The 26474-nt window shown below is 47.1% G+C and overlaps 3 long non-coding RNA genes across 14 annotated transcripts in view; 1 reads left to right on the top strand and 2 right to left on the bottom strand.

The window, feature by feature from the left end:
- Positions 1-26474, bottom strand: part of LOC136013838 (uncharacterized) — a 95997-nt gene that overhangs the window by 27687 nt on the left and 41836 nt on the right. For 8 of the 10 annotated variants that reach the window (XR_010612409.1, XR_010612407.1, XR_010612408.1 and 5 more), the window contains exons 7-11: positions 24935-25024; positions 13029-13126; positions 12186-12321; positions 10650-12109; positions 9544-9637 (exon numbers count right to left, since the gene is read on the bottom strand). This is a non-coding gene — a long non-coding RNA (uncharacterized LOC136013838). The remainder of the gene's footprint in view (positions 1-9543; positions 9638-10649; positions 12110-12185; positions 12322-13028; positions 13127-24934; positions 25025-26474) is intronic. The other 2 variants (XR_010612410.1, XR_010612411.1) reach the window with 2 other exon arrangements.
- LOC136013840 (uncharacterized) lies at positions 16965-26330 on the top strand. Of its 3 annotated transcripts, none has more exons than XR_010612420.1 (3): positions 16965-17384; positions 19159-19305; positions 26198-26330. It is a non-coding gene; the product is annotated as an uncharacterized LOC136013840 (long non-coding RNA). The 3 variants fall into 3 exon arrangements; XR_010612419.1 differs by lacking the exon at positions 16965-17384 and adding an exon at positions 18760-18977; XR_010612418.1 differs by lacking the exon at positions 16965-17384 and having other exon boundaries at positions 18988-19305.
- LOC136013839 (uncharacterized) lies at positions 17043-18923 on the bottom strand. The gene is made up of 2 exons (XR_010612417.1): positions 18571-18923; positions 17043-17371 (listed from the first exon to the last, which is right to left on the bottom strand). It is a non-coding gene; the product is annotated as an uncharacterized LOC136013839 (long non-coding RNA).

The raw sequence follows: 26474 nt of genomic DNA, 5'->3' as shown, positions 1-26474 counted from the left end.
AGTCATAATATGATAGGAGCTACACCCGACAAGGTATATGAAGGAATCCTTACATTCTGTTTGGCACAGGTTACATTACATTCAGTTTTGGGCACTGCACATCAGGAAAGATGGAAAATAAAAGTAAAGCTGCAAGAATGCCTGGAGGTCAAGAAAATAAGTTATTCTCAAGTCATTTCAAGTCAAGATCCAGTAGAGGTAGCAATGGGCTTAACTAGCAGCAAAAGAGATTCAAGCTACAGATCATGCTTTCACATATAATACGCACAAGTAAAAATGGACAGTTTTCTAAAATGACTCAACACTAGAGAGAATAGCTTTACAAGATTCTGAAATGGCCTTTTTTGGAGACAGGTTAAATCAGGAAAGCAGGTTAGTCAAACATCTGCTAAGGAGAACATAGGTTTATTCAATTTAATTTTGCCTTGGTCAGAGGGAAGGAGTAATGACCTCAACCTGCTGTAGCCCTGCCTTCTATAATTCTTTGATAACAACCCATTTTAGAGATGCAGAAGCAAAAATATTACTTGCCTACGTGTATGACTACAAGTGTGGCACATCCAGAATTAGGACACCGTGGCTTATCTCATTCTTTTAAATAACATCAGCCACTAGTATCAGCATATTCTTAAAAAAAAAAAAATCTTTTAAATAGCCACATTTTTAAAACAGATCACAGGATCATAGATAATTTGGGTTGGAAAGGACCTTAAGGTAAAAATCACCTAGTCCAATCCCCCTGCCCTGGGAGGGGACACCTTCCACTAGACCAGGTTGCTCAAAGCCCCATCCAGCCTGGCCTTGAACACTGACAGGGATCGGGCAACCACAGCTTCTCTGTGCAACCCCTGCCAGTGTCTCATCACCCTCAGTATAAAAAGCTTCTTCCTTATGGCCAATCTAAGCCTACCCACTTCCAGTTTAAAGCCATTGCCTCCTCTCATTGTCACTACAGTTTCTCTCCATCTTTCTTACAAGCCCCCTTTGTATATTGAAAGTCCACAGTAAGGTCTCCCAAGAGCCTTCTCTTCTCCAGGCTCAATAACCCCAACTCTCTCAGCCTTTCCTTATAGGAGAGGTGCTCCAACCCTCTGATAATTTTCATGCCCTCTAGACATCTTTCATCTCCTCTGAACCTGCTCCAGCATTTCTGTCTGTCTTGTACTGGGGACCCCAGAGCTGGACACAGTACTGCAGGAGGAGTCTCATCTGAGCAGAGTAGAGGGGCAGAATCATGTCTCTCAACATGCTGGCTGTGCTTCTTTATATATAGCCAAGGATATGATTGGGTTTCTGGGCTGCAGCCACGCACTGTCAGCTCATGTCCAACTATTAATTGACAAGTATCCTGAGGTCCTTCTCCGCAGGGCTGCTCTTGCTCCATTCAACCCCTAGCTTGTACTGAAACTGGGAATTGCCTTGACCCCAGGTGCAGGACCTTGCAGTTGGCTTTGTTGAACTTCATGAGGTTCACACAGGCCTACCCCTCAAGCCTGTCAAGGCCCCTGTGTACGAATCCCTTTCCTTTAGTGAATGAACTTCACCCCTAAGCTTGGAGTCATCTGCAAACTTTCTGAGGGTGCACTCAATACCACTGCCCATGTCACTGATGAAGGTACTAAATAGTTATTAGCCCCACTATGGACTCTTGAAGGACACCACGCATTACTGGTTTCCACTTGGACATTGGAGCATTGACTGTAAACTTTTTCGACACAGCTACCCAGCCAGTTCCTTATCCATCTTACAGTCCATTCATCAAACCCGTGTCTCCAATTTAGAGGTAAGAATATTGTAGGGGATTGTACCAAAGGACTTACGAAAGTCCAGATAGATGACACCCACAGCTCTTCTCTTTTCGACAGATGCAGTCACTCCATTGAATAAGGCTCCTAATCAATCAGGCACGATTTGCCCTTGGTGAAGGCAAGTTGGCTATCTGCAATCACCTTCCCTGTCTTCCACATGTTCTGATATACCTTCCAGGAGCATCCGCTCCATGATCTTAGATGACTGGAGGTAAGCCTGACTGGTTGGTATTTCCCAGCATCCTCCTTTTTTAAATATAGGTGCACTATTTCCCTTTTTCCAGTCACCAGGGACTTCAGCTGATTATCATGACATGGTTTGGCATGGTTTAATGGGAGGTGTCCCTGCCCATGGCAGGGGGTTGGAACTCGGTGGTCTTAAGGTCCTTTCCAACCCTAACTGCTCTATGGTTCTATGGTTCTATGATTCTATGATGACTTTTCAACTATCATGGAGAGTGGCTTGTCAACTACATCAGCAAGTTCCTCAGGATCTCTATGATGGATCTCATCAGGTTCCATAGACTTAGAATCATAGAATCATAGAATCATAGAATGGTTAGGGTTGGAAAGGACCTCAAGATCATCTAGTTCCAACCCCCCTGCCATGGACAGGGACACCTCTCACTAAACCATCCAACACAAGGCTTCATCCAACCTGGCATTGAACACTGCCAGGGATGGAGCACTCACAACCTCCCTGGGCAACCCATTCCAGTGTCTCACCACCCTAACAGGAAAGAATTTCCTCCTTATATCCAATCTAAACTTCCCCTGTTTAAGTTTTAACCCATTACTCCTTGTCCTGTCACAAAGTCCCTGACAAAGAGTCCCTCCCCAGCATCCCTGTAGGCCCCCTTCAGGTACTGGAAGGCTGCTATGAGGTCTCCACGCAGCCTTCTCTTCTCCAGGCTATGCTTAGGTTCCTTAGGGGGTCTCAGACCTGATCTTCTCTTACAGTAGGAGGGGCTTTGCTCTCCCAGTCCCTGCCTTGAAGTTCAGGAGCTTGAGAGATGTGGGAAGGGAGATTACCATTGAAAACTGAGCCAGGCTGGATGAAGCCTTGGGAGGGATGGTTTAGTGTGAGGTGTCCCTGCCCATGGCGGGGGGTGTGGAACTAGATGATCTTGAGGTCCTTTCCAACCCTAACTATTCTATGATTCTATGATTCTATAAGCACCTCAGCCTTCTCCACGTCATTTGTCACTAATCTTCCTGTCGTGTTTGGAGGGGAGGGAGAAGTACAACTTGCAAATTAAAGTAAGTGCATAACTACATTATTGTTGAATCTGTAAATACTGTGTAATTTCACTATTTTAATGTATACAAATCAGACTCACATTTACAGCCACATCAGTTACTCAGCATAATACATACAATATGTAGCAAATAGTGATACAAAACTGTGCATGCAATTTCATGCAGTATTTTTGTATCTTTTTAAGTTGCCCGTAAAATCCCTGAAACAAAGATACCAAAGAAAACTCAAAAGACTGCAGCAGTATTATCTCTGTCATGTAAAGATCACTTTCATTTTCTTCAGTGACTTCCCTGCAGAATAATACAAACACAGACCCAGAAGTATGACCTCATTCTTTGACCTTTTCAAAACAGATGGGTTGGGGGATCACCATGAAAACTGCAACTTTGCAGTCTTCTAACATGACTGCTAAAATCATGTACCTTCTCAGAAACTGTGCCAATCATTTGCACTGAATTAAGGCAATTTTCTGGCATTATATTTCAATGACCTTGGAAAAATACTTTGTAATTTGTTCTACATGGCTCAAGCATATACCCACTACTTCTGTGCTATCCTATGGCAATACGACAGAGCCTCCCAGCAAAGTAAGGAGCCTTCAGGTGGAGGAGGAGTACAAACCAGACTATTAACATTTTAAAGCCATGTGTTCTTTTACATCTGTGTGGGCTTCACCTGCCTATACTCCTTTCTGCAATGAATTTTCACGGTTAACTATTTCTCAGGAATTCTTACCAAGTTTTAGAACTTAATTGAATTTCCCAATTCAGTTTCGGGACAGGTATCTTTACCTGCATCATAGAACTCTGGGAGAAAAGAAAAGACTAGCTAAAATGGTGTGTCTGCCAGAGTTGGATACCTACAATGTCTCTTCTCTGTGCCTTGTGAAAACCCCCTTCAAAATCAATGTTCGGCAAACTGGGGTTTTATATGCCAAGCCTAAAAGACTAGTCACACATGCTACCAGACTTTCAAATTTGTGACCTTATAAGATATCAAGGTCATCAGATCTATCAGATTACAACAAAACTTCCATGCTGTTTTCGGCTTCCACAACCTCCCAGGCAGCAATGTAGAAGCCACTGGCTTTCAGATAGGCACTGTCTTTTGGAACTCTAACAGTGACATTCACCATCCAGATCCACAGACACTGCAGCACAAGCAGTTTAGCCCTGTTATCAGGCCAAAAACACGCTCAGGATTTGTCCAGACAAGGAACTTTGAGAAAATTAATCTGGATCCACCAAGTGAAGTGAACTGTATGATACTGGATTTACACTCTGAATAAGTGAATAAGGGTGTTTAATACTATTTAGTAAATCTGCATTAGAAACCTACTGAGATTAACTTTCATGTCTCACAGATAGGAGTCTTCTGTGCTCTGTGACAATAGCAGTTTCTTAGTATGAGCTCCCTAATGCCAGCCTTAAAGCCTTCCTTTTTCTCAAGACTTTTTCAGAGCTAGGAGGAGCTCCACCTAAACCTGCAGCTCTTAACCAGGCATCAAGAGGAATCATGGCAGTTATGAGAGCAGCGACCTATCCACATTAAAAGCGTATGCTTACATTTGGGGTTATAACTAGAGGTATTTAGGTATTATACATTTTAATAGTGCCCTGCTGATATCAAGCTTTTCTAAAATTTAGATTAACGGTACATCCCCAGTGAAGAGATATTGTCCCTCCCTCCACAAGAAGTAAGAGACCAGAAGTGATTCATTATGTATTTGACTCAAAAAGCAAAAAATGCATAACTGAACATTAGACATATAAAATACAGATGTCTACACCTGACCTGTCAGATCATGCTCTACACAAATGGGACACAGCTCCTCTCTAAAACAGACTAGATGAATTACAGACTCAAAGTACCTGCTTCTCTCTTCTGACTATAAAGAGGTGTGACATGACATGGTTTATGCCGTACACCTGTAAGGATAAATAATATTAATGACCATCAAGTTTTTCCTAATCCTGGTTTGATCTTGGCATGCCCTGTAAGGACAATCAAGTTAACGACTGTAGGTTTCAGATCTCTGGCTTCATATTGTATTTCCCCTGTCCCTCTGCAGGACAGCTTCTGTGCATTGTCATTACATATCCAAATGAAAGTCATATTTTAATGGTTTATTTTTCTCTTAGTGTGCTCCAGAGATCCAACTGTTCTCTTTTTCTTCTGCTACAAAGGGTGTCTCAATGTCACTTGGCTCAAACACTGGTGTCTCAAAACACCATAGCCACCTGTAGAAAAGATGGATGGAAAAAGGCTCTAGGGCAGTGTCTCGCATCAGATTGCTCTAGCAGCCCCACTGCACAGACTGTGACACCACATCAGCCCTGACAGATGTACTTCAGCTTGTGAGCCCCACTTCTCTGGTTTGATTTCAGTCAGGTTGGTGCCCCCCTTTATAGGCAGTGCCTTTGCTTGAGGTGATAGTTTGAGAACTGCTGCTCCAGGCCTCATAAAGGTTTGAATTAAGTGTATACAGTCTTTTCCAGATTACTAGACTAGGTAGTGACATACTAATCTAGTTTCCTTCTGCAACAGGATAACAGATGGGAGAAGCAGGAGGTGTCATATCTTGACTGGTTTTTATACTGACATGTATTATTCTTCTACCTAAGACAGAGAAACACAGTTTAGAGGAAACTAGCATGGGATGAGTATAAACCGGCTGGGAAGTCATTCACTAAAAGCATTTATCAATGGTTAGTTATTGAAATGAAAGGATGCATAAGCCAGGTTTCCCCAGGAATCTGTGCTAAATTTAGGGCTTCTCGATATTTCCATTAACAACCTGAACGAGAGAAGATAAATTATGCTTATACATTACTGCAGATAATCCCATGCTACTAGAGTTTGCCAGCTCACTGGAAGATGGGTTAGAAATTCAGATTACCAGTATACAAAGTCCTGCACTTTCACATTGCACAAATACAGGCTACGCAAGAATTGGTAAGACAACAGCTCTGTGGAAAGGAGGGGCGCACAGCCAGGATATAATCAACTACACTGCTGCATTTAAGTGAAAAAAGAAAGCTAACCCCAGAGTGGGATATATAAAGAGTCAGACAGCATTCAGAAGACTTGTCTGCTCCCTCACAGCAGCCAACTCTTAGCTGGAATACTGAGTCTAGTTTGAGATATGTCAAAAGAGGAATTGGATGGAGTTCAGAAAAGAGAGGTTAAGAATTGTCAGAGGTCAAAAAAACATGACACCTATGAAGAAAAAGCAAAAGGATTGGCATGGTTTAGTCTATAGATGACTACAGAAAACACCAAGACTTCCAACATGAAGGATAGTTAAACACTGGCATAGATTGCATGGGGCTGGGGGGGGGGGGGGGGGGGGCGGCGATGAAATCTGCATCCTTGTATCATGGTTTAAGTACAGCCGGCAACTCAGAACCACGCACCCACTTGCTCACCCCCTCCCAACCTCCCCTCCAAGGGGGCTGGGGAGGAGAATCAAAAGAATGTAAACCACATGTGTTGAGATAAGAACAGTCCAACAACTCTTGGACAACATCCGCTGACTGACACCCAGCCTGACCCGAGCAGCAATCTGCCCTGCAGGGTGACTGCCCCCAGTTTATATACTGGGCATGACGTGCTGTGGTATGGATACCCCTTTGGCTAGTTTGGGTCAGGTGTCCTGTCTCTGCTTCCTCCCGGCTTCTTATGCCCGTCCCCACTGGCAGAGCATGAGACCAAAAAGTTCTTGATCAGCTTAAACACTTCTTAGCATCAACTAAAACATCGGTGTGTTATCAGCATTGTTCTCAGAATAAAGCCAAAACACAGCACTGCACCAGCTACTAGGAAGGAGAAAAAATAACTGTTAGAGCTGAAAGCAGGACACCCTGGATGTCTTTAGGAACAGGCTTGACAAATGGAAAAGACAGATAGCCAGTCATCAGTGCGTAGGGAGAGGTTCAATGGGGTCCTTTCTAACACTGTTTTCTAGAATGCAGTCATTCTGCATCTTCTAAACATTTTGTTGTGATTAGTTGTGTTTAGAGTAATTGTGCAACGACCAGCATTTCTCATTCAGCATCCTTGGAGCTGAATGAACCTGAGTTTTTTACTTGTTATAAATTCAGTAAGTCCGCTGCTTCTCAGAGTTCACTGCACTAAAGCTAAGGCAGTTAGACAGCCTGCTTTTATAATGCTTTCATTGAATAAATTTGCACAGCTGCTACCTAGAGTCTACATTATTGCTCAGCACCACTTTGTTAATTTGGAATCCAGATCTGGTGACTGATTTAGGAAAACAGTTCAGCTAATCCCTAGTGAATAGAAATCCTCAGCCTAAAATTGTATGGCTCACTGGATTCCCACACGTGCAAATGCAGCAGCTGCCTTGCAAAGGGAAGTTAAAATATCAAGCCCAAACTTTGGGGGTTTTTCATATGACATGCTTATTTTCCTTCCTCAGAGACTAGGGCTCCAAAAGGAAGGAGCAGAGATGAGCACAAACTTTTCCAGTCGACAACTTTTGTAGCAAGGTGGCAAGTGCACATATGTATTCTGGAAAGCTCCTTGAGGGCAGCAATTCTGGCAGTAGAACGTTCAAAAATGTTCTGTTAAAAAACCTTATTCTGCTAATTAGCCTTGTCTTGTTTCTTCAATCAACCAATATAATTAGCATGAGTATGCATGTGATATCAGTAATCCATATATGTTAAACTATTTCCATGTAGTTGCCTCCTGTGTGATAACACATTCAGGCAGAGTACTGTAAATTGTAATTCCTCAGTAGGAGCTTCTGGGAAGACATTCATCGTTATGGGAAGGCCCCTGTGCAGACTGTTTCCTGCCTCATAGGAAGCCCTGGATTGACCCACGATCTGTTGAACTTTGGGAGACTACACAATGTCGATTTCTTCACTCAAACTTGGCAAGAGGTGGGCATGCAGCTGGTTTTCCTGGGAAGCTGAGATAGGCCAGTCAGTGAGACACATATTACAGTATATATACTGTACCTGCTCCTGCAGTAGCCATCCACATTTAGAAATAAATGAATAAATGCAATGGAAACAACCATTTTAATTATGACAACATTGAAAAGCCATTTCTTCCTCCGAATTATTTTGAAGATAACTGCTCTCAGATTAAGTCCTTTAAGTGGCACTGTGTACGTGAATGGTTCTAGTTTTGACTAGTTTTGGCTGAAGACAAGCACAAAACTTCCACCTACCCATACTCACGAGAATATCCCTCACCTACAATTCTTTCTATCATCATATTACTTACAGTACGAGTTTTGAGAGCATTATGTACATTGCCTGGTTATACATCGATTTATATATGACCCTGGCTATCTCAGACCCATGCTTCCCTCTTCTCATTCTTGCTATGCCCTCCCACCCCACTTTTTTTCACTTTCCCCTTCCTATACTTTCTTCCAATGTTTCTGAGATTTCTTCTTTTTCCTTCCAAATGTAGTTTCATGGGATTAACCTTGGAGGTTCGTTTCAACAGACTGGTACTTCTATTCTCAGGAACTAAGAGATTTACTTATACAATAATCTTACCTCCTGCCAATTACAAAATGGAGTGCAGTTCTCTAACAGTGCAATGCAGGACACTAGACCAGAACAGCTGAAATCCCTTCATTGGAAGCAGGATATCCTTGTCCAGGTTACTTCCTAGTAAATGTACATTTACAGGTGCAATGACAGATCTTTGATATAATGCCTAAAAAAAAGAATGAGGCTCAAAATCTAAAGCTACTCAGATACTTACCTCCTATTACCCAATGAGAAATATCTAGATAGGAGTCAGATGTACAAAGATCCCAGATGACATCTGGGGATCTGGGCCTATGGTCCCATCTGAGCTCCCCGAGTACCAAGTAACTCAGGATGTTCTCAGATGGATGAGATTTTCATGTGGAAAACTTTGCCAAAGTTTCTGATCCAAATGTTCTTCTGGACAGTGAATTAGGTGTTGCTGCTCCATTTCCCAAAAGCTGTACCAGAGATAGCCAGTGTATCCCAGAACTGGTTGTGTGTTACAGGTGGAAAGCAAGGCTCTATACAGAGATGTGTTGACTGTGTGAACTTACAGTTTTTGTAGTGTCACACATAGCTGAGCTACTTGAACTGTAGTAAAAGCCAAGCTGCCTTTATTAAAATAAGGTAACTATTTTGTGATGAGCGAATACTTTCTGTATATCATTTTACACTGAAATTCTTCTAACAACTAACAAGACTTCCTATAACATTTTGTAGTTTTATCTGTCTCGCTTACATCCTTAGGCCATCCTGGCTATGGTGTGAGTATGATATTTTATAAGCATGCTACAATTCTCCATAATCACTGTAAGTCGGTATACAGCATTGCTATAATGAGTTAGATGGTTTCTGGACTCCCCAAAGATTGTCTTATCCACGTAAGTTTAGAATCCAAGTAGGCAACATGCAAACAAGAACAGGGTGTTACAGCTGATCAAAAGAATTTTAAAAATACCTGTTGAAGTGAAGAAACGCTGATCCCGAGGGGACATTCTTCTCCTTTTGCTGTTTTTCCCCACAATTTTTTCTTTCTTTGTGGGGAAGAATGACTGTAATATTCAGAAAAAGAAATGTAAGCGGCACAGTACCTGTAAGCTAGATGCTACCATATGGAGACTTCAGGGACCTAGCCTCTAAGGTAGGATACAAAGTCCCAAATCAAGTGCTTCAATTTGCTGTGAAATACATGAGCAAATCTGGACTCTCAGAAGAGTGACAAATACTCATGACATTATATAAATTATATAAATACTCGTGACATTAAGTCACGCAGAGTAAGGTTATACAACAGGCCGGGTGTGTGAAGCTTCTGAAATCTGATTTCTCTCTAGAGTTTACACACCTTGAAGCAACGACTCAAAACCAGTTTGAAGCCTAGGCTGAAACCTATGATTGTCCTTAAGCACTGAACATTGCTAGTATGAGCGGGCACCTCAGCAGGAGCACTACTGTAATGCTTGCATGTTGCAAATCTCCCCAAACACATCATTACTCGGACTCTTTTCATTTGTATCTATGCAGATGTTTCTCCATATATTAGCCCTTTAGTAAGCTAATCATTTTGGTTACTCTTCCCTGAATTCCCCCTAAAGCATTTATTAATTTATGATAAAGAAGTAATATTAATTAATCCATTAAAATGAGGAAATAGACATTCAGATGTATGCAGAGAAACATTTTTTTCTCTATTTACTCTTAATTTACATCTTTATGAGTCACATCCCCACTGTTACATTGCCAAGTCAAACAGAATTTCACTGGTGATTAAAGTTGTCCTGTAGGACCGCACGAAACACACATCTTTAATGAATTTGGTCTGCTAAATGCACATGGCTAAGAAAGAATATCTCTTAAGCAAAAGTAATGAATAAATAATTTTTTCAGAGACACCGGCATTTCAGAGTGCAAGTAATTGTCAATTTCAATAAATAAGTCTCAATATTGTTGATAGTAAGTGTGGGTAAAGCCCTTCCCAAATCTTCGCTTGCAAAGCCAAGCTATTAACTATGTATAACTCTGTATAGTAAGTCTATTCCCCCGGAACTGTTGTCCCACACTTACAGGTACATAAGGTACTCCAATAGCATTCAGCTTGCTTGGGAACTCTAAAAGGCCACAGCTGAGATGCAAACATAACTCTGCTTTTAAAAAATAATTAAAAAAAAAAAAGTTCATGAGAGTTTTGGGGTTGTTTTTTGGGGTTGGTTTTGGGGGTTTTTTTGGCTTTAATTTCCAGCTGACGGGCCCGATTCTGCCACCACAAAGGAATGGCCAGAACAAGGGCTGCTAGCGGGAGCACGTCGGGTCACCACCGAGCTGGGGGGAGCCGCCGGGGGTGTCCTCCGGGAGGGGAAAAATCCCCCCATAACAAGGGATTGGACCACACGGTGTATCGGCTGTAGCCGTAAAGCAGCCAGGCGGGAATGAGGTTATCTATCTGCCGCCTTTCCGAGCTCTAGGCTAGACACTGATTTTTACATGGAAGAGGTGCGGGATCCGGCAAACAGACAGTAGGGCAGCAGGCTCCCCGCGTTACCGGGGAGCGCGGAGAGGCGGCGGGTGGCTGTGAGGAGCCCGGAGCGAGCTGCGCGGAGAGCCCGGTGCCAGCTCCCGCACGCCGGCCCTTCCCGCACGGACCTTCCGCCGCAGGGCTGCGGCCGGGGCAGCGGGTGTCCCCCCGAGTCCACCCCTCCGCGGCCCGGGCCCGGGTGCAGCGCCGGTGCCGCAGGCAGCTGCCGCCCTCCTTGCCTGCCCCTCCGTGCCTGTCCTGCCTTCCCTGTCCTGCCTCCCCCCGGCCCGGCCCGGCTGCTTACCCCTCCTGGCGCTGCCCTCTCACAGCCTGCCCACCACTGCCCCAGCTGCCCCAGCACCATCCCAACGGTTCAGGACAGCCCCAGCGCTATCCTAACTCTCCAGCGTTATTCCAGCACTGTTCCAGGACAGTCCCAGTACCATCCCAGGAAGTCCCAGCACTATCCTAACTTCCAGGACAGTCCCAGCACTACTCTAACCGATCCAGCGTTATCCCAGCACTGTCCCAGGCTGTGCCAGGACAGCCCCAGCACCATCCCAACTGTCCCATCATTGCTCGAGCACAGTCCCAGAGTCCCAGCACTGTCTCAGATCCGGTGAGGATCCATCTTCCTCCCACAGATCCCTCGGGTGGCCTCGCGCGAGGCTGGACCCCCCGTACCACCGGCCAGGCAGCACGACAAGGGGAGCTCGTCCAGCACACCCCTAAATGACAGTCCCAGAGCCAAGCGCAGAGTTGATCGTGCCCCAGGACAGCTCACGGCCGCTGCCACAGACGGGAGAAGGAGCTGAGGGCTCTGCGGATGGAACCCTCGGGTAGCTTCACAGCCCAGCTGTCCTGCTCATAGCGTTGCGGCCGCGGGGAAACGCCAGCAACTCTCCAGCTCCACCATGGAACTCCGAGCACGGACAAATCCGCAACTCGGGCGTCAAGTTTGTAGAGAATGGACGGACACAAATCTCTTTCGCATTTTTCTCCCGGAAAATAACTAAATAGACAAACAAAAAGACAAATAAATATTCTGGGCCCGGGAGATAAATGACTGTCTAGGGGTAAATACTGACCAGCAGCAGCAGCTGGAGGAGAATCACCCTCACACCACCAGCGTTTTAACTGCAGCGTTTAGAGGAGAGGAGGGGAAACGCTAGATCTTGCGAGTCGCAACCGCCTGCACGCCACTGGCTTCACTGGCTCCAGTGTCTGCGAGGGAAAGATAAGAGGCTGGTGCAGAGGAACAATTAAAACAAACAATAATAACGAAGAGGCGCTAATGACGTGGAAGCAGCCGCGGCCCCGCCGAAATGCCGGCCCCGGCGGAGAAGCGCAGCGCAGGTGGCAGCGGCAGCGGTGCCGGTGCAGCGCCCGGTCCCTCTGCCCGAACCAGGGCGGCCAAGGGGACACGGGGGGAGCGGGAGAAAACGAACACCGGCCACAGACGGGGAAAGCCCGCTGTCCCCCGGGGAAGCGTGAGGGCACGGAGAGCGCGGCTCGGCGGCACCGCGACCCACTGGCTGGGCGAGGGGCACGGCGGGCTCCCCGGGGGCTGGGGGGAAGGCAACGTCGCAATCCCCCCAGACACAGGCGGTTCGATTTCAGCTGAGCGGCGTGGAAGTTACTGTCATTCGCTAACAGGTCCTGAAAGTCTTTCTTGCGTTCCAGGCAGCCAGAAGTCACTTTTCGTGTCATTCCCGCCGCTGTCCTCCCGTATTTCCAACACACCGGAAAGTTTCCGTCCGAACAGCTTGAACGTTTTCCAGTAACTACTCATTTTCCCGGAAGCCAGAACTAGCCTGGGAAGCAGCTCTGAAGCGGGCTGCCAGGGGCTCCCCGCCCCGCTCAGCCTAACTCGGAGCGGGTGTAGGCATGGCCCCGGAGCCGGGACCCCCCCCCCCCCCACCCCGCCTCACCGGCACCGTCCGGGAGCAGCACCGAGGATCGGGGGTTTCCCCGGAGGAGCGAGAAGCCGAATAGAAGCAGCCGTCTCAAGCCCAAAGGGCGGTTACACCTGGGAGGAAAAATGACAAAAGAAAGGAGGGAAGAAGAAAAAAAAAAAAAAAAAAAAAGGAAAAAATAAAAAGAAAATAACGAAGAAAAATCAAAGAAGAAAAATACAAGGAAAAGAAGGAAAAAATAAGAACCACAAAAAAAGTTGTTCCTGATTTTTTAACAGCCATATCCCAACTCTTCCCGACCCTCTGAACTTCTTTGCTTAATCGCACCGCTTGACCTTCTGCTAAAAGGAGGTGATTCTTCGCTTCTTTCTATATGTTAAATAACTCCTGATGTGCCGGGAGAAATAAAAGTACCAGCAGACACCCAGCGAGCCGAGGATTTGTGTTTGGTGTTTTTAACGACGAGATTTTAAGTTGCTTGATTTAATTCTGCCAAATAGGAAAGTAACAGTTGTCTGTAGAGCTCAAATTACCTGAACTTACACCCAAATCTACGCGAAGTTTGACAAGAGACAATTCCGATAACCCCGGTGCCACTGAGGCGGAAGAGCGACTTGGGGGGACGCATAAAAACATGGGCTTGAGGACATCCCTGAGGAAAAGGGTGTCCGAAAACGGGGCGCCCAGAAACCTGACATCGAAGGGATGAGGGGGGTGTTGAGCCTGGCACGAAAGCGAGCCGTCATACTGAGATTTAGTTATGGGCAAGACAAATCTTTGGACTGGGGAACGAAATGGGGAAAGAAACTTAATCTCCGTGACTGGGGAGGAGAAGTGAGATCCCCGGGCCCCTGGTGCCCGGCAGGCACTCTCCGGGCAGAGCGTTTCTGGGATGACACCCCCTGCTCCTGGCCAAAGCTCTGAAATAATTAAAGTTAAAGAGAAATATATATATATATATATGGGGAAAAAAAATCGGGAAAAGACAAGTCGTCGCTGGGACACCGCTCTCCAAACCCAGGTTACTGTATTTCTTTCGCTAAAACCTGTCATTATTTGCTGTATGTCCTCCCGCTAGTCAATCATAATGAGCAGGTTTTAAAACCTCCACTAATTTACACAGAACGAAACCACTTTCCAGCCACGCTGGAAAGAAAAAGAAAAAAAGAAAGGGGAAAAAAAAAAATCCAAAACTTCGACTCAATTAAAAATAACGATTTTGTTCTTGCACAGCTACCAGGTTTTCGCTCTTACCGTCCCGGGACTTTGATTTAAGGTCGGTAACATCCTGTAAGGCTACAATCCTTCCGCATCCATTGCCATGGTGCCCCGCCAGCCCTGCCCCGCCGGGCAGCACGGAGCTGCCCGCAGCCTGCCCGCACAGCGGCTTTGATCGCAGAAAGGAACGTGATGAGGCACACGGGGTTCTTTAAGCCTTGCAAAGATCCAGCTGGTACAAGCAATAAAAAAACACATCCCGGTCTTTAGCAACCTGGTTGCATACGCTGAGCATAGACAACGGGGTCTGAAGAAATAATGACGAAATTACGCGGCTCTAAACACACCCAAAAAAAAGTTTCCGGAGCGAAAAGTCCAAAATACCTCAGTGGGGATCGAAAAAAGCCCCGAAATCTTCGTTTTGAGGCGCAGAGCACGTCCGTTCCCTCCACAAGTTTCCCAAAACCCCGCTTTTCGAGCCCATTCTGTGGATACAGGGGCAACAGGGAGGGGGCTCGCCCCGCCGGGACTGCCCGGGGAGGGGGCGGCGGGTCCCGGGGCCGCCTCGCAGAGCCTGGGGGCTGCAGCCCGGGGGAAGCCGCGGGGCTCCCGGGGAACTCCCGAGCAAATCCCATCCCAGCGGGGTGCCGGAGTCGCTCCCACTTCGCTGGAAAGGGAGCCGCACCGTGTCAGCCCCGGCACCGCCAAATCCCTTCTCACCCCCCCGCGCTTCCTCCCCCTCTCCTCCTCCCGGGCTGTATCGGATTTTTATCTTGTTATTTATTTATTTCACCCACCCTCAGCACAAACGCCTTCTCCCCCGTCTGCGACATCTGGGGCTTGTGAGCAAGGATTGCTCTGAAGCGGCGGTTACCACCGCGCTCTTTCCGTGACACCACGGGGGAATTTTGCGGGTTCTTTGAAATAAAATGAAATAGAATAAAATAAAACAAACGGTGCGGGGAAGGCGCTGACTCTCTTTGGCGAGGGCTGGCAGCACCCGCCCAGAGGTGGCTGCGCCACCGTGGCTCGTCCCCACGTCCCCCCGCGTCCAGCTGTAAACGCAGCTGGGAGGGAAACGGGGCTTGGCGAGGAGCCACCTCCCCGCCGACACCAGCCCTTCCCCGAGCCCCAAACCCAGAGCCGGCGTTTTTCCGCCCCGCTCCCCGCCCAGGGGCACCGGGATCCGCTTTCGATCGCTGATTCCAAATTTCGCTGGTTGCTTAAGAAAGGAGACTGAAATATCACTACTGGGGGAAAACGCACCTCTGCTAAAAGTTTAGTAAAGAGCTTCAAATCAACTCCCACCGCTGCTGGGAAAGTTTCTTTTTTTAAAATATATAGGAAATAGGATTTAATTTCTCTGTCCCATTTCGAAATGCGGGGAGTTGCCGTACTTGGCCAATAAACCCCTAAAAGTTTGCAAAAAGGTATGAGGACTAATGATGATAACACCAGAAGCGGCGCTTGGACTGGTGTGTAACCCCGGCAAACGCCTGACCAGAAAATCCAGGCGCCTGGAGCCGAGTTTTGTCGTTTCACTTTGCTGTCAACGGCGTGTCGATAAATACGAAGTGAGAACTGGGGGAGGAGAGGGCAAGGGAAAGGTATCCAGGGCTTCTCTCCGAAAAGCAATGATGGGCTTTTCTGAGGTCTTTTCACCTCGATTCTTTCGTCATTTTAAATATAAAACCAAGCTGGCTGGGTGCTTTCCACAGCCCCTCGCCTGGCTGGGGCAATGCGGTAACCCCGCGTAGAGATTACTTGAATCAAGTTGGTAAAACGCTCTTGATTCTTCCCCTGGTGCCGAGCATTAAATAAAAGGTCGGGTTAACTGTCCGAGCTGGATTAAACTAGAAATATTGAGAATGTGGACATTGGGAGCTTAATCGTTGCTACTTTCATATTAGATTACTGGGGGAATATGGAAAGCTGTTTGGTAAGGTTGTGATAGGAAATACAATTTCCTTCTCTATCTTAAGCGCAATGTGCAACACGTAGTAACTTTTCCCTATAAGGCATCTATTGCCCTGTGCAGGAAACAATCGGTAACCCTGCGGAAAATAAAGTATAGCTCTTAAAAACTTGGGGAAAGAACCAACTTTGTACTCCGTTTAAAGCATCTTTTCCCTTCCCAGACCAGCTGGTAAACCAGCCCCGAGGCAGACACACTGCTCTGCCCGCAAACCTGGGGGAAAAACACCCAAAAACTAAACAAGAAAAAGAAAAACCCACCCAAACCCAACCGCCCCCGAGGGCGGAGGCATTCCTGCCGGCAGAAGTGAAACCGTCTCGATCCAGGCGGGTTTATTTGTAAACCCGGGAAGCGGCGGGGGAAGGGAAGGGAGGGGAGAGGGGGCGCCCGCGGGAGCGCGGCCGGAGCCGCCGGGGCCGGGGCTGGGGCTGCCGCTGCTGGCTCGGAGGAGCGATGTAGGTCAGAACGGGTTCCCTCAAGTTACCCGAGTTCGAACAATTCAGCTTTTCTTTCGAGGCTCCCAACGTGCTGTTGCAACGCTCCCGAACGCCGGGGCTCCTGCCGCGGTTCAGCCCCTGGCTCTGAGCGTCTCACCTCCCGCCCCTGCCCTCCCTCGACACTGCCAGCACACCCCTAGGTTCATTTATGTTGTTAATCTTTTATCTCACAGCCGTGGGTTTGTTGGTTTTGGTGTTGGTTTTTTTTTCAAAAGAAAACTTGTGCCAGCGCGTCACACTCCCCATTTTTTACTAGATTTAGAGAAGCAGCAAGCGAATCGCCTGCCTACTCCCCATTCTGCACGGCTCCTTCCAGGAAGGCTTATTCACGGCTCGTAGTTTGGATCTATTCTTTATTACCACTAGTTACTACTTTCCACCACCAGTTAGTTTTTACACCATCTCTTAAAGGGCTATTAACAGAGTTCTCTCTGGCCACGGGTTTTGTGCGCAAAAGACGATCAGTCTTTTGAGCGACACGCAGAAATGCTCGTCTTCCAAATGGGCGATTTTCGTTATTTTCCTTTTTGTTCCTCCTTTATTTATTATTTTTTCCCCATAGCAGAGCTGGAGGAGAGGAGCCGCAGTCCACACGGAGGATGAGCAAGCGCCGTGTCCTGTCTCAAGAGCAGCGAAGCGGGACGGAGACCTCGCCGCGAAGCGCGGAGCTGCGGAGGAGAGGCAAGCCCGGGATGAGGGGACTCTCCAGGACAGGAACTGCACTCAGAGACTGGATTTTAACCCCTCGGAGCTGTTCCCAGCCGTCACCTCCGCTGCCCAGCGCTGCAGCAGGCAGGGGCCGTGAGCGGGCTGGGGACATTTCCGAGGGACTCCCACTCTCCCCTAGAAAATTATCCCCAGGAAGGCAGCCGCTGTCACGAAGCACAACTAAGAGGGGAAATCATCCGCCCACAGAGTTCACAAAAGCGAGCAGTGGGGGAAAAAGATAACCCAAAACTCCTCCCGACCGAGAGCTCTGTTTCTACCGGGCACACGCACGCCCCGTGTGTCCCTCGCGGGTGTCTGGGGGCAATCGCACACCCGGTGTCGCGGAGGCTCTCAGCCTTCCCCTTCCCTGCCGTTGCTCTCCAGCCCCGGCCGTGGTGCCAGCGGGCGAGGACTTCCCTGTCTAAACACAAGACGGTTTGGCCGTCGGAGCAGGAGCCCCGCGAATGTTTCCCCGAGCAACAGCACCAGCGGCTCCCCCGAGCACCGAGGCCGGAGCCGGGAGCGCTCGGGCAGGCTCGGACAAGCCCGGCCCCGGCCTTCGCCCGCCCGGGGCACGGTGGCTCTTCCTCCCGGGGCGGGAGGGGCCAGCCCTCGCTCTCAAAACAAAACCCTAAAAACCCCCACAAGACCGGTGTTGAAAGAAAAAAAGAAGACTGTGTGTGTGTGTGCTTGTGCGTGTGTGTGTGTGTGTGAGTGTGTGTGTGCGTGTGTGTGTGCGAGTGTGTTGTGTGCGTGTGTGTGTGCGTGTGTTGGTTGCTTTTTCGAGGCTCACTGCCCTGCCCGGCCCCGCCGGCGGAGAGCTGCCCCGTCCCGCGGCACCCGAGGGCGGTGGCCGGGGTGCCCGGAGGCGCTCAGGACGGGGAGAGGGAACCGGGCGGGGAGGGTGGGGGGAAGGTGGTCAAAGCTCAGGACCCGTTTGGGAACCCGTTCCCCAGCCTCGGCGGCGGTGGAAGGCCCTCCTCTGGTGTTTGCAGTTTTCTTTGTTTACATTCAGTTTAGAAACATTGGCCTTCGGCCAAAAAAAGCGCCGGTTACATACACACACCACTCCCCCTCAACCCCCCATTCCTGCCCCGGTTCAAACTTTCACGACCCCCCGGTTGTTAAAATGTTATTCCCAGATTAACCCTTCTCCCACCTCGGAAAGAAAACACGGTTGGACGGGTGCGTGCACCTGCCCTCGGAGCTCCCAACCGAGGGGCTCGCAACAGGTTCTACCGGGGGATGGAAGCGGAGGTTACCGACGAGGAGAGACGCGCTGAACAGAGCGGAGCGGCTCCGCCGCTCGGTTCAGCGCGTCTCTCCTCGCTGCCCGCGGGGCGGTGCTGTGCGGCAGCGGCAACCGGGCGGGGAAGCGGCGCTGCTCTCCCCGCCGCCGCTCCGCCCGGTTCCCCCCGCGTTGCTCGGGGCGGCGGGTGGGGAGAGCGCCGAGGTCGCCTGTATGCTGTCTGTCCGTCTCTCTGTCCGTCCTCCCCTCCTTTCCCCACCCGGCCCGCCTCTCCACCCCGATATCTTCCACCACCACCACCCCCCCCTCGGCGAGGAGTAAGTGCCACCGCTCCGCCTTCTCCTTTTCGCAATGTTGACGCAATCTATAAATAGTGGAACAAAAGAACCAACTTCCTCGCAGCTTTGCTGAAACTGCACAAAAAAGGCAACCGGGGGGCGAGGGGGGGGACGGGACACACACGGTTATTTTTTGATTTTATTTTTCTCCGGTTAAAAGGCGAATCCTCCCCCCCTCGGCACACACGCTACTGGAAGATTATTTATATTTTTTTTTTCCTCGCTGTCTCCTATGCTGGCAACGTCCTGCGAGTGGCTGTTTTGCTTTTGCGCCGAGAGTACGGCTTCCTCCCCTCCTCTTCTGACAGTAAGTGCCCTTTAACTACTGCCTTTTCTACTGGGGGAGGGGGGACGGGGACGGGGGGCTGTCTGCTCGCCTACCTGCTTGCAGCCCCAGAGGAGGGACCAGGCGCTTCGGGGACGGGGGAGGGGGGGCTGTTAGAGGCGGTTAAGTGCAGGGGTTGCGCGCACGGGGGGCGGCGCGGGGGTACTCGTGGATTTGGACGGGGTGGGGGGGAAGCACGACCCGGTGAAATAAGGTGATCGGGAGTGGGGACGCTTGCCTCTGCCCGCCGAACAAAAGCTGACGCCGATATTAAACGGGCTTTTGTTAGGGGGAAGTGTGTGTGTGTGTGTGCGGGTGTGTGTGCGCGGGGGGGTGAGGGGGAGAACAACACCCCGCCCGCAGCAAGTTGCCGTGCGGCGGAGGGCACCTTAGACTTGTTTACCACTCGGCGCCGCGCTCACCGGTGTGTTTACCCTGCACACACGCCTCGGGGCTCCCCCCCTTCAAACCCCTTCCCCCCACAAGGAAAGGGGGGTGGGAGTGTGAGCGGAGAGGGGTTTAAAGGTGGGGGGGGGCGCGCTGAGGAGATGCTGATACGATCACGCGTAAAACAACACCCCCCCCCCTTCCCCTTTGCCAGTCGGATCGGCGCTAGCGCAGGCAGTTACTGGCCGGAGGGAGAATTACATCATCCTCTGCTCCAGTGATGCTACCTTTAGTGCCGCTACCATGAGCGCAGGGAAACAAGGGGGGCGCGCCTCTAGCCCCCCCCCCGCCCCGGATCGGGAGTGCGCTCGATGCGAGGGAGGGGGTGAGGCTCACCCCCGCGTCATTCACACACACACACGCCCGCCCGACTGTTTACAGCGCTCACACAGGCGTATTGTGACGTCGCATGATTGACAGCTCGCCTCACTAACTGGAGGGGGGGGGCCCCGACGCCTAGGCCAGAACACGGGCGCCCCGCCTGGTTTCCCCTACTGGGGGGTTGGAGAGCCGAGCCTAAGACTAAACACTTCAGAAGTTAAGCCGAACTTAGACGCTCCAGCACGAGGGTGGTTTAGGTGCTGCCGACTGATTGGCGTGTATGACGTTTTGTGACGGTTTATGACGTTTCAAACGCATGCTACACGCTCGAGAAGCGATTTCTTGCGAGAGAAGAGAGTGTGTGTGTAAACGGGTCAGATCTGTGAAGTTAAACCCCCGCCTAAGCCTGGCGCATTCCCTCTGGGAGCAAGTGGGGACACGACGGGCAGGTTCTGTGCCTGAAACATGTTTCTGGTGGGGTTGGCACAGAGAAAATGTCACACTGGTGGCCTTGAACACGTCATTGTCCAGAATGGACAATAAAAAGCTATTTTTTATATACGTATATACATATTTAATGAAAAATACATTTAAGCACCGAGAACAAAATCTCGGTTTCATACACTGTCTGCTTCCCCCGGTGTTACCAGTGCAATGTTATAGGGTCAGAAACTTGTTGCAATATGCTACTTGGGGGGAGAAAAAGTGTTTTTTTGGGGGGGGTTACGTAGCCTGTGAAAATACTGAAGTAGTACTTACCCACTGCAAAGTCAATAAATCCATATCACACTAAAACCAACCAAAAAGTGTTTTAGAAACGTGTCGAGAAGTGTTTGCCAGAATGCAGCAGGGTAAAATTATTACTAAAAGATCAGCATTTGCTCACTGCAAAATCCAAGGAGCCGGGAAGCCCTGTTCAGCAGCACACACAGTTTTTCATGTGTTAATGGTTCGGGTTTCTTCAAAGTGTGTTACTTTTTGAAGTCTGGGTGTTTCTATTTGTGCAGAAAATAGACTGAGAAGCTTTGAGCTCCTACTGTTACAAAAGTTAAAAGGAAACAAAGTTGAGCTGCTAAGTCGGCAGTCTGGAATGAGTCAATAGTATCTCCTTTGTCCTGCTAGCTCTCGCTGCTGTGGTGTATCTTTGCTCTATTTCCTCTGCACAAGCAAATGGGCATTTCTACCCTTGGTATATTTAATAGTTTGCCTTTATAGGTCTCCTAGCTCCTAAATATTGTAACCCACCAGTAAAACTCAAGCGCGTCTGCCTTTCCAGGCTGTATGCAACAGCTGTGATACCGCCAATGACAGTACACTGCTCACTTTAACCACGTAGAGACTTACACATTTTCCATTATCTATAATTAATGGGGCAAATTATTCTTGCTTTGTTGTAGTAAGCCTTCACAAAGGAACAAGTAGGCATTTTTAAAGTATTCCATCACTTCTTTAAAAAAAAAAAACAAAACCAAAAAAAAACAAAACCCAAAAACAAACAAAAGAGATTAGGATGGAGACATGAAGGAGATGTAAATAACCCCCCCCTCATTTACTTGGGGATGCCCTGGGAGTCTCAGAGGGCAAGGAGGTAACATCGATGGCTTTTACAACAGGATCACAGGTCCTGACACAGGGTCACCAAGAATCTATGCTTGGCTAGCCCTGTGCTCCAGTTTTGTTTAGCTGGTAGCTAGTCCCTTGAGGGATCAATGTCAACTGAAGCATGCTAACTTCTATAAGCAATGGGTTGGTCAGTGACCAAGAGCTCTAACCGCCTCCTGGAGGGCTCCCTAGTTCTGCTGTGCTTGGAGTTTGAGTGCTGCTGCCAGGCTGCTTCTGCAGCTCAGGAGCTTGTTACAGAAAGAAATCAAAGTGGCTAGAGTATAAAGCAAACCCCAACTCTGCCCGTTTTCTGAAAACAAAAGGTGGGTGGGTGTAGTAGGCAGATCGGAAAAGCAGCTTGGGTAGGGACGTGGCTCTTAGGCTGAGGCACAGAAACTGGAACCAACTCCCGTCACTATGAGCTAAGTTTCTGTGTACCACAAACCCAGTTCACTCTCAAACTCTGGCCTTGGCGTCAGCATTAGTCTTTCAACAGGCCTGTCACACTCCCACAGATGATAAAAACCTGTCAGTTCCATATCCCACATGTAAAGGTACTAGCGTTCAGCAAATAAATTAGCAGCATACTTTCTCTGTAATATATGTATGCCTTAAATGAATCTACTAAGGAAGGAGGTACATAAATATATATATGCACACACAGGTATCTCCTCACACTGATAGCCCCTTCTGGTTTAACTATCAAAAAGCACTGGCAACTAGAATTGGGTTACTTCAGTACAAAGAAAAGTGAAACTGTATTAACTCATTGGGAGGTCGAAACCTGTATTTTAATATATGCTTTGTGTAGTTTTCATTTATTTTTATGTTACAATACAAAGGCTTTTCAGGTCTGCAAGGTCAAGATAATTTTGATTTGTTTGTTTTATAAAAATAAGGCTTGTTTATTATTAATTTACCTAAACCTGCTTTTCTTTCGATTAACTGAATTACACAAGTGAGTAATTTGGAGTATGATTGTCTGACTCACAGTCCCTTTCCCTTTTCACACTTGAAAAATATTACGAGTCAACTACCGCTGCAGTATTGTATCTGTGACCGTTCTGACTGTACCATTTGGTTGTCTGATACTTTAACTTTTCTTTATGTAACTCTGTACTTCACCCACCACTTCTTTTAAAAACCGCAGCCTCATAATTTCTAATAATAACAAGCAGTTTTCTCCGGTCACCATAAAGGCCTGTGTTATGAATTTCTACAGCTTTTGTTTAAAACTCTAAATATATTCCTACCTTTTCAGTTGTGAAGGGTGTTACTAACTTATATTTGGAAATCTGACTGGTACAGACAGCATAGTCTTCCTGGTTCTGCAAGCAGGCAGTTCCAGTGTTTCAGCTTTTGCACAGTAGCACTTTAACAAGCAGCAGCCATGCATAACTAACAAGACTGCAAGTCCAGTTGCTGCTTTTTAGAAGCCTGTACCCAGCTCTTAAGTTATCTGAAATGTCCATTTTATATTGTTGCAGCCATATGTCAAAACTATTAACAGCAGGAAAGTGCAGTAGTTATTCACAATGGATAAGATACGGGGCGGGGGGGGGGGGAAGTTTTAAAAATGGAGCCCAAGGCACAGGAAGAAAGCAGCAGAGCTCCAGCTATCCTTTTATAGTAACTGGTGTTTTATGGAAAGTGGGAAAGAAAAGAAAACTCTCCTTTCTAGCAGCTAGCCAGTGATAGCGTGACCCTTCTAACTGAAGACTGATAGCATTCTTGGAGAAATCTTTATGCAGGTTTCATTTCTAGTATCTGAGAAGGAGAAGTACAGTTTTCCCCAGTTCCTTCTCTTGAGCCTTACTTCTGGATTCTGGGTCTCCAGCTATACTGACGGATGTCTAACAGAACAGTTTTCAAGTTTGGCATTAATGCTTCATAAAAAGAAATAAACTTTTGCAGAATATTTTGAAGTACTGTAGTAGTTTTCATGAGTATTTTCTACATGTACCTTTTAACAGTTTGAGTACTGCTCACGTATAGATGATGTTAGTTAATCAGGGCATTAGTTTAAAACGTGTAAACAAGATAGACCTCGCACAGACTAAAGAAGTGCTCTCAGCTTGGATTACAGCTACAAATGAATATTTTGTAAAAGATGAATGGAAGTTAGGAAATCAGATGAGAAATATGTCCTTTAGACTGCCTAAAGAAGCAAAAAATAAACATGCCGAAAACTAGGCAACACTAGCAGGCAAAACGGAACATTGAAACCACTGTACTTTTTCAGGACTCTTAGTATCCTTGTTTCTGGCTGAATGTGGTATGTGCATTGACATCCTTTCTTATAAAATAATATATTTCATAAAGATTCCACTGTATGACAGTGTACTGATTGGCTGTAACAACTACTGACTAAATATTAATTTTGGTAGGCTTTCCAAGTTAAATCCATGAACTACTATATCTGGATAACTTCTAAATCCCTGCCGACAAGTGAAACGCCAACAAGCTGATTTCCTGACTTGCAAATTGCCTATCTTTGTTTAGAAAGGTTTGTTTTGTAATTTACTTCAGTTTATCATTTTTACCTTTTGCAGTTGGTTGGAGACATGTCAGATGGTCTCTTTTGATTTGGAGTTTACTCCGTTTCAGTTTTTACAACACTAAACATTGTGATAAACACTGCAGACTAATGAGAAGGAGCTCCACATTAGTGCAGTCGCTTTGGTTTCATAACTCCTACAGATTTTTATCCCTTACACACAACGATTTACATACCAGTGAGGGAAAATGAAAATGAAGGGGAAGCTCATTATAACCCTCTAAGTGTACTTAGCTTCTCCTGACACGGACTAGATTAAACCTGGCCTATGTCACAAGAACTGTGAAGCGTGAGAGCAGAGGGTCCTTCCTTGTAACGGTCATGCACATTTAATGCTCTCCTCACTCAACAGAGAAAACCAGACCCAAAATGGGAAGGAGGATCTGGGCACCCATTCTTTCACCTTCGCTCCCCACCCCCACCCTTTGAGCTGTAAAGAAAGGATCAGGTTGCACTGTTTTAAAAGCTGGTGCAGTATGCACACTTCCTCACACCGTATATTGGGGAGCACTGGGAGAAAACCTCTCCCGGACCTCTCTGCAGGAGCATATACTACTTCATAACATCCTTTATGCAGGACTGTGGCTTCTCAACAGAGCTGAGCCTACAGTTAAATATGAAAACTTCCCCTGCAAATGCACAGTATGTTTAGGGATGTATTTAAGTATTATTGAACTAACTTACCTTTGACACAGGGTTTTGAAAGCTTCATGCTTGATGTCAGTCGTAAAAACCAAACTATCACAATAGCTCAACACTATAGGTAAAGTAGACCTGAAAATAAATGAAAAAACAAAACAAAAACATTTAAATGACTTAGCATAACTTCCTGAACACACTTAAATAAACTGGATTGATTAACACATTAAAGAACAGAATTGCTCTCTCTTTCATCCCACCATCTGAGCGCAGATTGCCACTTACTGCTCCTACAGACATTTAAAGTTAAATCATAAAGCTGATGTTAAATGTGTATCAAGATGGAAGATGGATGGTGTTTTGGCCAAGGTTTGGAAATGAGAGTTCAAACATGGAGCATAATTCTGTCCCTGGCTCAGAATTTCACCAATGGCTTTTTTATCCTAAGATAGGGACAATTAAAACTTTCTTACCTCTCACTGAATCTAAGAGACAAAATAACACTTATAGGGTGTCCCAAGGCTGCATACACAAAGGTTACAAAAGGTCTAAACCTAAGAGCTGAAATAAGTGTTTAAACACATTTTGTTTAACTTGTCTTTGTCTTTTCAAAATATAAAAATCATAGTTCCAGAGGCAAGGTGCCTAGTTAGCAGTGCCTACTGCATGTCAAAAGGCTAATCCAGCTAGGAAGATCCCCATGCTGTATCATATCTCCACATAAAATAACTGAAAATTATGGTGATTCAAATCCTCACCAGTCTTCCATATTGCCAATATGCCCTTCATATTAGATATAAAGACCTGAATAGGAAAAGGTACTAAAAGCCCTCACATCTCACCCAGAGAAGGATCTTTCTGTAGGAACTGTGGCAGGAAGCCATAAGCCTCCTCCTGCTGGAACAGGGGAAGTTTTGGGTGCAGTAGGAGAGCCTGAACAAAGCACTGCAGAGATGCTGGGCTGTGAGTCAGTGGCACTCAAGAGGCTAAAAGAGCTGTATCATGGTATCATCTGACAAATGGCCCAACAGCGAGAAGGTATAAATGCTGTTTAATCTTGCCTCAGCTACTTCTATTCAAGCTCTGAGAGTTTTAAAAGGGACAAAATCTCATAGCAGGCTTAAAAAAAAAAGTTGAGATCTTCAGATACAAAGCTGTATATTAGATCTGGGTATTACTATTGTAGTTGTACATGATTTCAACATACAGGTATTTCTTTTGAAAGCAAGAATTAAAATAATGATGGGTTGTATCATATGACAACATATTTATGAGTAGTAGCAAAACTGTCTTTTTCTCATGCGGAAGATCCATCATTCTAGAGGGAGAGCCAGCTGGAAATATGCAAGAGGCGCATGAAGGGAAGGAAAGATAAGAAGTTCAGTGGAAGATGCTGTGCTGGATGACTGAAGTCTTCGTCAAATAAAAACCCAGTATCCTATTTGCTTTCTGATGCTGTGTAAATGGATGAATCAAAGCCCACACATTCTCTTGCAAATCATGTCACAAGAATTCCACCTCTGTATGCCCCTGAGGTCATGAGTGACCATGTACTGACCCCGGCAGACTCCTGCAGCCTTTAATA

Source organism: Lathamus discolor, chromosome 4, assembly GCF_037157495.1.
Source record: "Lathamus discolor isolate bLatDis1 chromosome 4, bLatDis1.hap1, whole genome shotgun sequence".
Lineage (NCBI taxonomy): Eukaryota > Metazoa > Chordata > Aves > Psittaciformes > Psittacidae > Lathamus > Lathamus discolor.
The sequence above is the reverse complement of the archived record's forward strand: the minus strand, read 5'-3'. Positions and strand labels throughout refer to the sequence as shown.